A 10533-nucleotide genomic window follows, 5' to 3' on the forward strand; every position below is an offset into this window, starting at 1 on the left:
AGGGGTTTAGTAATAAAGACACATGAATCATAGAGTGGTAGATACGGACTTGTTAGAGATTTGGTCAACAGGGCAGAGACAATTTATGAAAATAAATCATATCGGATATGCCGCCATGAAAATAAAAAAATAAACCAAAAAGAGTGAACATTTAAATTCCGGAAAACTACAAATATATTTTCCAAGTCGGAAATTATTTTTTGAATCCGGATTTTTGCGTTTGTATTAACAAAATTAAAGATTTTTTAAACACAACTTTCAATATTTTAAAATTTGAAATAAAGACGGCATTAATATTCTCTTATGAAAAGAAAAACATATTTACAAAATCATAAAGGCCACATTTCATAAGACGCCTATTATGTCCTTTACTCAGTTGTAAAAGTTATGTATTGTCAGATTACCGTACAAATGTCAAATTTCCATGGAATTAGCGACTTCGTTTATCAGTTGTTCCATGATTGCGAATCTTTGAGGTCCAGTATGGGCTTCGCCCATCCATCTTGTAATGACGAAAGCTGTGTTGTGAATTTGATTTTCTCTCATGTATCGCAAAAGTCTGCGCCCTGCCCCATGTTCACAATCATCATGATAATTTTCGTGCACGGTACCATCTTCTGTAGAAAATCTGTAAACTAAGATACGATTATCTGCACTTGCTGCATATGGATCTATTAAAACTTTCCTGTACATATTCTTGACATCCTCCACAGTCTTAACTCGAGCACCGAAAGCCATAAATTCCGAGCCGTCCTTTTTGATTGGGTCCGAGTTTTTTGTTTCAACTGAGTCTAGATGTTCTGTCTCTTCAGACGTTACCAGTAAGGCGTCCGCATTTGATAGAAATGGTACGTCATCTTTATAACTGGAGCCATTGGGCAAGATGATCTGATTCTTTTGAATCTTAACAGTGATATTTGGCTGCGCAAAGACTCTGCTGTATCATATACCCTGTTTCGAGCAGATACAATGGATGCAGGTTGTTGTGTAGTAATAAAGAAGGGTAATGGTTGTTTGGCAATTTTCTTTAGCTTTTGGGCATTAAGAATTGTGTTGATTTTACTACGGTCGGTCAATTTTGCAGTAATGGATACAGGTCGGTCAGAATTGTATTGTGGGCGTGCCCCATTCCTATGAATCCTTACAAAACTAACATCTACCCCTAGAAGTTCTTTAAAAGTTACTGGCATTGATGTGGGTAGATCCTCATTGGGTTCGTAAGGATAATTGTGAATAAGGATATTGTCTCGCATAGACCTTGACCTAAGATCCGTAACATCGTGTTCCATAAGAGACATTTTTCTGTCCATTCGAATTACAACTGACCGTAGTATTTCCAGTTCTCTCCGCAGTTGAGTGTTTTCTTGACGTAGCAAAGATATGTCATCATAATTACTCTCGCTTTGTTCTGCAACGTATTTTAATTTTGAAATTACGCTCTGATCACCCTCCCATAGATCATCTCTTATAGCTTCCACAGATGTTTTAATGTCATCAATAGAGCGAGACTGAGAGCTGTCAACATTAGACCGATTAACGGTTGTTTCTTCTATAGGTTCGCTCACACTGTTTTTACTGGGAGAACTAGGCGACTTCGTGTTACCGGGATTCTTCTGTGAGCACTCCTCAGTCTGTTTTTTAGAACTTGCCCCGGTTTTCCTTCTAGTGTCTGACGGCATTGTAAATGCAGAAATATGCACAAATATCACAAATAACACTCTCCAGACACAAAAGGACACTATAAACCAAGGTACGAATATTAAATCCTTCTAGAAATGCCCTAAATTGACCAAAAACTCTGGAGCTCAGATTAAGCCTCCATACTCTGAGATGTCACGTGACTTTTTTCCGCATAATAATTTTTAGGGAAAATAATTATTTTAATATTTAGACCAATCGATCAAAATAAACACAAAATAAATAAAATAATTTATTGCCCTCTTTTTGTATTTACCACTAAGAAATCTATTTGATTATTAAGTTCAATTACTTTTTAACCTGTATTACACTTAAACAAACTAGTATTTTTGTGAAAATATTATTTATTTAAAATTATTACAAAATTCTGGTTGGGATCAGTTTAATTTCGATTGGGATTGACCAAAATTTAAAAAATTAATTTCTCTAAAATTTCACATTTCATTTCAATTTCTTTTTAAAATATGATGGCATAACATATTTTCCCTAGTTGTGGCTAGTTTTGTGAAGATTTTAACCATAGGTTTAAGAAATATTCACAAATTATGTGTTTTATGTTCATAAATAATTTTTTGTTTAAAAAATTAAAATGTCTATCCAGCTTTTATTAATATATTTTATTAGACATTCATATTATGCATTTGTTAACAGCAAATTTTTAAACCTAAAGCATCTGTTTAGCAAAAAGAACATTTTTGTTCAATTTCTATGAAAAATAGGAAAAAAATTCTTATTAAATAATTAAGAGCTAATATTGGCCTTTTAATGCTGAAACCACTACTTATCAGGGATGTCTTAAAGGTCTATGAAACATACAAATTATTTAAAATTACAAAGATGGCAACACGTAACTAATTGTTTTCCATGTTTCTTTTTCTTCTTAAAGGAGGATACCACTTGGCATTTTAGTAATGAGAGGAAAGTGGAAAGAAATAAGCAGTTTAATTGGTTACAGGGCTGTTTGAATACTTATCGCATTATAAGGATACTCACTTCCGCCCAACTTGGGGTTGGGCGAAAGTGGCTATATTGATATATGGAATCTGTCTCCTAGCAGTACAGGGACAGCGCGCTCCGCTAGGCCACCTAGGCAAATAAAAATAAATTGCTTTCGATGCAGATGAAATTCTCGTGCCCTACACTATACACGATCATTGATAAAGGAAGTGAGATACAGTTATTTGAGCATTATTTTATTAGAAGATCTTTATCGATATACATTGCATTGAAATTAAATTTATTTTTAAAGCACATTAACTTAATACAATAACTCTTAAACTAACATAACTGCCCTAAGTGAAGAAATATTAATATAGAAAGCACAGAGAAATTCACTTTATTAGGATACAAAGGATACTGCTAAGGTTACCCTCTCTCTCTCTCTCTCTCTCTCTCTCTATCTGTGTGGGGGGAGGGGGAGGGCGTGTTTACCTTAAATCTTTCACAAGTATTTAAAGTGTATTAATGGCCTACTTATTTGCCTCTTTTATTGACTTCTTCCTGATTTGCCTCATCTCTTATATGGACTTACAGACACTGTAAAGCTAATTAGTATTGTATATGATGATATCGATTGATAGCTTTCAAATCTCAAAATTTTAAACGTCCACATATGTGGTAGGGGAAGTTAGAGAGAAGATTAAACAGGGTGAAAGTCAGTAAGACCATTTAAAGGCATAACACCTAGTGACAAATTGAAGTACAAGTATTTCTGTCATAATTTTAAAAAAAATTCACATATGAGTGCTTATGAGTACTTATGTTTTCATTTAAAAACACCCGTACGTACCTATTTTTACAAATTACAGATTGAGAGAGGACTGAAATTACGTGTCGGTTACAATTGACAGAAATTTATACTTCATAAAATCTGATTGCTGCCATGTATAATGATTGAACAAAACAGGTTGTTCTTTCCAGAGGTGAAATCTTGATTTTTAACTTTATAAATTCTGAGTATAAAAACGTGGAAGTAGGAAATTAATATACATCTTTTATACTTTTTAATAGTATACATGTGTTGATGTATACTGAAAAGAAAAAAAGCACAAGATAAACTTTTAAAGTACTTCCGTGTTATTTTTTCGAACATATTTATTGTATTGTTATCTAAACTTCAAAATCATCCTTAATCAACAAGTAACCAAAATTGCATTTGATTCTGAGTGATAATTCAGGACTTATTGAAACTGCTATGATACTGATACCCACAAAAGTGAGAATAAAAAATTTCAATGTCTCCTATGCCTCCCTCGCGCATCTGCCACCTTGATTCTCCTCCGCATGGAGTTTATCAATGCATTTATCTTTTTATCATTCTACTCTATCAGCAACGCTATTCTTAGTTTAGGCGTTCCGACGCCTTCAAACCCTACTGTTCGGTTAATCCCACGGATGTTCGATTGAAGAAAAACAGACTTCAGGGAGGCCAGTTGAATGGGTTAACGTGATGGTTTGCGAGAAAGTCTTGGCAAACTCTAACTACATTGGGACAGGAGTTCATAGTCTGGAAAATTAGACAATCAACGCACATGTATGGTGAGAAGAACAGCGATGTGCAGTTTACGAGCTCACGAACGAAAAACGCCCAATTATTAGTTTCTCCCAGTTTTTGGGTGAACGTGTGAATGTAGCGATTATGATTGCATACTGTATTAAGGACATACACAACTTAGTTTGAACTTTATGGCCTTTTTCCATGTAATTAAAGAGTTCCAATACTTATCTATCTATCTATCTGTGCGCTATATTTTTATGTCTATATATGGTGTTGTACACTTCTTTTAAAGTTTGGATTTTAAAAAAATCTAGAATATATGTTTAGTAATTTTGATATATTTACTTTGAATCATTCAAGAATTTTCATCAGTTGATATCTTTTCATAACCCCTGGTAATGCATGCTGATTTTGTGCCTTAGAACATCTGAAGGCACTGTAATCTTAAATTAAGAATATCTTGAAAAAATATCAATAGGTGAGTTACATTACGTATGTCCTTAATAGCGATTTCAAGGGTAGTAACGTGGCGACTACGCAGGTAATAGGATGAAAAACCGAGTCTTGATGTGGCGTTGTTACACGCCAACTTCATCGTCACGGTAAACTGGCTGGAAACCCTTCCAATCCTTCCCTTACGACGGATAAAATGTTCTATGGACGAAAATTCACAACGATATGCACAGCACCTTGCTGTTGACTTTTTCTTTTCTTAGGCAATGCTATAACCAGATCTATGGAACTTCTCAGCCGTACCATGATTGAAAAATTGACTGTAAATATCGAAAAACGATGTATATAAATGTACCCCAAGTGCTTCAAACAAAATTACAAGATGTGTTGACAAGTTTTTGAACATCAATATGCGTGCTTTAGGCTTTTCATTCATTTCCTTATGTGACGTCATACACGTCAGGGTTGAGTAAATTTAAACACCAATTTTAGTGCACAGTTACTAAGATTATACTCTCAGTTCTCATAATTCTCGGTAAAGCAGTCAAAACATTTCGCATATAATGTTACCCAGCGTTACTTTTCCCCTCGGTATATTCTCGTTTTTATTTTGAATGACAGCATTTTAACTTCTGAAGTATATTGTATTTGTAAACATGTAATTTTTTAAAATGCATTTTTAGAATATCTTCAGAATATCTTCCGAAAAGTTCCACTGGAAATCTCTGGTGATTTCTCATATTTGCGATGATAAAAGAGTCATTTCTATAATTATGCTTTATTATAATACTGAACCTTATATTCTATGGATATTTCACACTTGTATACAACATCTATATATTTCTTATACTGATTAATTATACAATGATCATTTTCTGCAAAACTAAAACAAACATATATATTGATTTACACGGGACTGTATTGAATAAAGAGAATAACATATTCATAGCATTCACTTTAAGATTATTCTACAATAATTGACAATAAATAAAAACAAGTTTTAAATTTTCTGATCAGCAAACCAGAAGTATTTTTTTCAAAGGGGCCGACCGGGGCTTTACATAGCATAAAATAAATGTACTTAACTTTCACAGCAATTATTATCTTTTTTTTTACACTTGTATTTATATCTAAGAAAAGAAATCAGAATGAAAAGATTATTTAAGGAATGAATTTAATAGCTACCCAAGTTATACTCGTATAACCTGGGTTGGGGCAGTTTACGCTTTATAAACCGCGAAGCTATTAAATTCATTCCTTATAATTTAATTTTCCATCATTAAGTGTAAAAAATAAGACAATTTCTCCTTCGAAAATGCCTTCAAATTGTACGTACGTAATTTAAATTTATTTCAAGCGAATTGATACGTTTTGACCTAAGTCAATGTGACATAGGAAACCCAGGTTATACAATTTATTCTAATTTTTTATCCAATCAAATGATGCGTTACAGCCAAAATTAAATTATTTACGTTTAAAATAATGAATTTGTAAAGATTTTTCAATGGATAGGTAGATGGCTGTCGTTATTGTATGTTAGTGACGTTTGGAGAAACTAGATTTGTTTAAGAGGGGGTCATTAAGGAAGTCCAAGATATATATTTATTTTTGGTTATTTTCTGTATGAATTACAAGATTCTAATATATATGTAGCATTTCATAAAGACATGAAAATTTCTTAATTTAACAATTTGAGATGTCTTCCCTGGCAACAAGCTTTAAGAGGTTAAATTTGTTTTTCTCTTATATAATGCCTAATAGAGCATTATTTATCACGTACTGTAAAATCACAAACACGTATTTTGGTGGGATTAAATTTTCAAAGTTTGAGGAAAAAATATTGGTTTGTAGGGATTTGATTTCATGTTTGGAGAATCCCTAACAAAAAAAAAAAAACTATAGTTAACTATAGTTTACTATAGTTAACTATAGTGATAACTTTGACACTATGAAAACTTTGATTTACTTTTGTGAAAACTTTGACACTTTGATTTACTATGGTGATAACTTTGACACTTTGGTTTACTAAAGTAATAACTATAAAAACTTTGATTTACCATAGTGATCACTATGAAAACTTGATTAACTATGGTGAAAACTTTGATTTACTATAGTGATCACTTTGAAAACTTTGATTTAATATAGTGATAACTTTGACACTTTGATTTACTATAGTTATCTCTAGTTAACTACAGTATTTTTTATAGTATTTTTTGTTAGGATGATACCTCCGTGATCTGAAGGTCCTGTGTTCGAATCACGGCCACGACTGACCTAAGTCGATAAAAAAAAATAGGTAGCAACTGTACCTTCGCCAAGCGCTTGGCACTTTGAAATGAAAGTTGGGAGTGTTTCGGATAAGACCTTACAAACAGAGACCACGTGTCAAGGTAGTCGATGGGACGATAAAGTTCCCTCACTGCTCAATGACCCTGAGTGCCAAGTAGAGGTCTAAATTTAAAGCCCTTCACCGGACGGTATATGGTGACATTTATCATTTAATTTTGTAACAGCATAATCTTGAACTAGATGAATCATTTGGTTTTCTTTGGTTTTTATGGATATCGTGGTAAAAAAAAATAATTAAATTGTAGATAACATTCACATTTACTCACAGTACATAAAATCACAAGCGAACGCGAAGTTAATTTACTCTTGCAAAAAGGAGCAAAGTTGTCAACAAATAAATATACTCTTGGGTAAATTTTCGTTGTATAAACACAGCGTTAGAAAATATTCCGGTTTAAAAAAGAATATATAAGCAATCTCTCCTTATTTTGAGTATATGTATCAGTGATACTTGTGAGAGTTCAAACCTTCCTGTTTTGATAACCAGTAAGTGTGGGTTTTTTTATGTTATTATTATTAATTATATTTGTATTTTTAATCAGAAAAATTATCATGAATAGAACACAAGAGATATTTCTAAACGATCCAACAAGAAAGCATTAATTAATAATAAATCTTGCTATTTACCTTTTGTTTGCATATACAGTTTTTGTTTTGTGCAAACATTTTTATTTTTTAACTCTTTGTTCTCGAATTACAAACGTTTTGTGACTGATGAGCATTCTTTTTTGAAAATAATAAACAGATTCCTTTAATGTTTCGAACACATTCTGCATTAATAGTCTTCATGAAATACTTTCTTTGAAAGTGAGATCCATATTTTAACAAGTGTGTTAAATATTGATTTTAATTATTTAAGCATATTCAGTCGTTTAAAAAACTAAGAGAAAATTATGAAATTACACTTTTCTCCCACAAATTTTTAACTAAAAATCACATCATGTCAGACGTATGCTGCAGTTATATGTCAGAGTTTTTATATTTATATTTTTAATTAATTGATTGGTGCAAATCCATCAGAATTTCATTGGTAAAATATTTTTTTTCTAGATTGTCTGTATAAGTACTTCCTTTTTCCTGCTGTATTAGCAATACATCAAAGAAAATCATTGCAACTCATCAGGAAAACATTCTGAATACTAATTTGTAAATCTTTTGATAGAGAATGCTGAAAGTCGCATTTTTGCTATATTCTGTAGGGTTTGTAACAATGCTTAGAAGTGGTATTTCAACGTAAGTATGATTCTAACATTTTTTAAAAAGAATTCCAAACACGTACTGTTTATGCTTAACAAGAAAGAATTCAAAATCAAGGAACTGAAATGGATAAATTGGATCTTTTCTGGATAATTATGACAGGAATTATTTCTTCATTTGTTTAGGTTACTCAATTGTCCCATGGATAAAATGTGGGATGACACAAAAGGCACTTGCAAAGGTATCATAGTTATTATTAAAACAAAATATCCATTTTATTTTTGCCTTTACTTTAATAGCATTTACTCAGTATTGACTTATTGATGTTTTGATTATGTTACTTTCAACGTTCTAATAACAACTATTAAAGCAAAATCAAGAATTACAAAAAGGTTATAAATATGACGTTTGATATGAACGTAAATAAAGGGGGTCTAATTAAGTTATTTTGAATAAAATTTTAAGACTAACTATTTAATGACTTTTATCCAAAAATAATGGTTATTTACATATTTTTGTCAAAAATGGTTTCCACCAATTTTTCTCAAGACTTTTTCTTTGAAGCGACTACCATTATTTTAAGCGTAACCATAACTAGCTTTATTGAAGAACTTCAGATTTATTATTGTTTAGTTGATATAAAGTTCTTTTAAAATAAAATACTCACAAAAACATTACCTAATGTTAAAATGGGATTCAAATAGGTTCAGTAGAGAGTGTAGGGATCGTAGAATGAAGAGTTAATAGTTAATCGCCGAATATCTTTAGTTTATTACAGATAGAGACCTAGTCTTTGTACGATAACGCAAAGGAATATGCATGAATTCAAATGTTGGTGTGAATCTGATGAAATACAAAAAAAATGTTGCTTTGATATTTGAAAAGAAGTTACTGTGGGCTTCAGTTCGACATTTAGATATTTTGACTAAGTTTTATCAATAATCATTTTCATTCCTACGTTGATTCGATATATCCATCCGGACTCGAAATAAAAGACACCACAGTCTGACACGTCTGATTCATATTTGGATATTTTACTAGAGAAAGACATTAATGGCAAACTAAAAACAAAATTTTATGAAAAACGTGATAACTTTTCTGTCGTCAACTTCCCTTATTTATGTAGAAAAATACCATTATCATCTGCATATTGAGTTTAAGTCCTCCAGCTGATTCGCGCATTTCTACTTATGAACAATATCTAAAACGAGGCAAGCTATTGACAAATAAGTTGATTCTTGTTTGTTGACCTTGCTTGCAAATAAAACCCATAGCTGGGTCAAAATTTGCATGAAATAGTCCAGACGTATTGTAAGAACATTCTTTCTGTAAACGACCTCTGAAGTTTAGGCGCCAGCTGGCTCCTAATCAAAACAATTAGTCGCCAATGCACATTTTTCTAAGGCGCCAATTTTAAAAGCTGATATTAGTCAAAATACAGGCCTACTGGATTAGTTACGGGACGGGAGAGTGTCTATAGCAATCGTAAAGAAAGAATTCAATAAGAAATATAATCCAGATAATGGTCAAATGGTTAAATTTAAACATGCATGTAAAGCTCTGTCGCTCAAGCCACTGTCCGGGGTTCACATATAGCTCTCTACTACCGGCCAGAATGGGAGAGACATTTTGGTCATGGAATCATATCCAAAAAAGTTTTGTTCGATAATTATTTTTTTAAGAGACTTGGTTCTCATGAAATATTTATTAAAACTATTATATCAAAGATTGTTTACACGAATTACATTTTGTGTTCGTTTGTACAATTTCGACTCGCACAATTGTCGATTTTTTGAAGCCAACAGTTATCGAACTGCCATGTCTTACATGGTTTTCCTGAGCTTTGTGTACACTGACGTCACGTGTGTGACGTCAGTCACATTTAAAATGTTATAATACCGGAATTTGACCATCGCCTGATCAATTTCTAATGGTCGCCAATTTGGCGACTAATGGAGAAATTTTAGGCGTCAATCAAAAATGTTAGGCACCATGGCGACTAAATTAGTCGCCAATTAGAGCCCTGACTGTATTAATGTTGACTATGGAGTACTCTGTATACCTGATTAATAAATATGTCTAAAGGAGGGTGTGACCGGTCGATAAGGATGCTTTCTCCTCAATGGCAGCTGGTCACACCTATGATGTTTCCGGGGATCCGAGTCTTTGCGCTGTTGCACATTGTTTGCTGTATTTATGAGATCACAGTTCCTTACATTTACATTTAGCCTAAAATAAGCTAATCACTTCAATCTATTTCCATTACTTTGTTTCTCTTCTGTAAATCACTTAGATGAATATAAACATGTAATAGTTATGATTAATAATGATATCCTTAT

At 32.4% G+C, this 10533-nt stretch overlaps 1 pseudogene; it reads right to left on the reverse strand.

The window, feature by feature from the left end:
• Positions 1 to 414: 414 nt before the first annotated feature.
• LOC133185068 (uncharacterized) lies at positions 415 to 1679 on the reverse strand (annotated as a pseudogene).
• Between the last annotated feature and the right edge of the window lie 8854 nt (positions 1680 to 10533).

This window comes from Saccostrea echinata, unplaced genomic scaffold, assembly GCF_033153115.1.
Source record: "Saccostrea echinata isolate AGI-Se365-2 ecotype Australia unplaced genomic scaffold, CSIRO_AGI_Sech_v1 ptg000012l, whole genome shotgun sequence".
Classification (NCBI taxonomy): domain Eukaryota; kingdom Metazoa; phylum Mollusca; class Bivalvia; order Ostreida; family Ostreidae; genus Saccostrea; species Saccostrea echinata.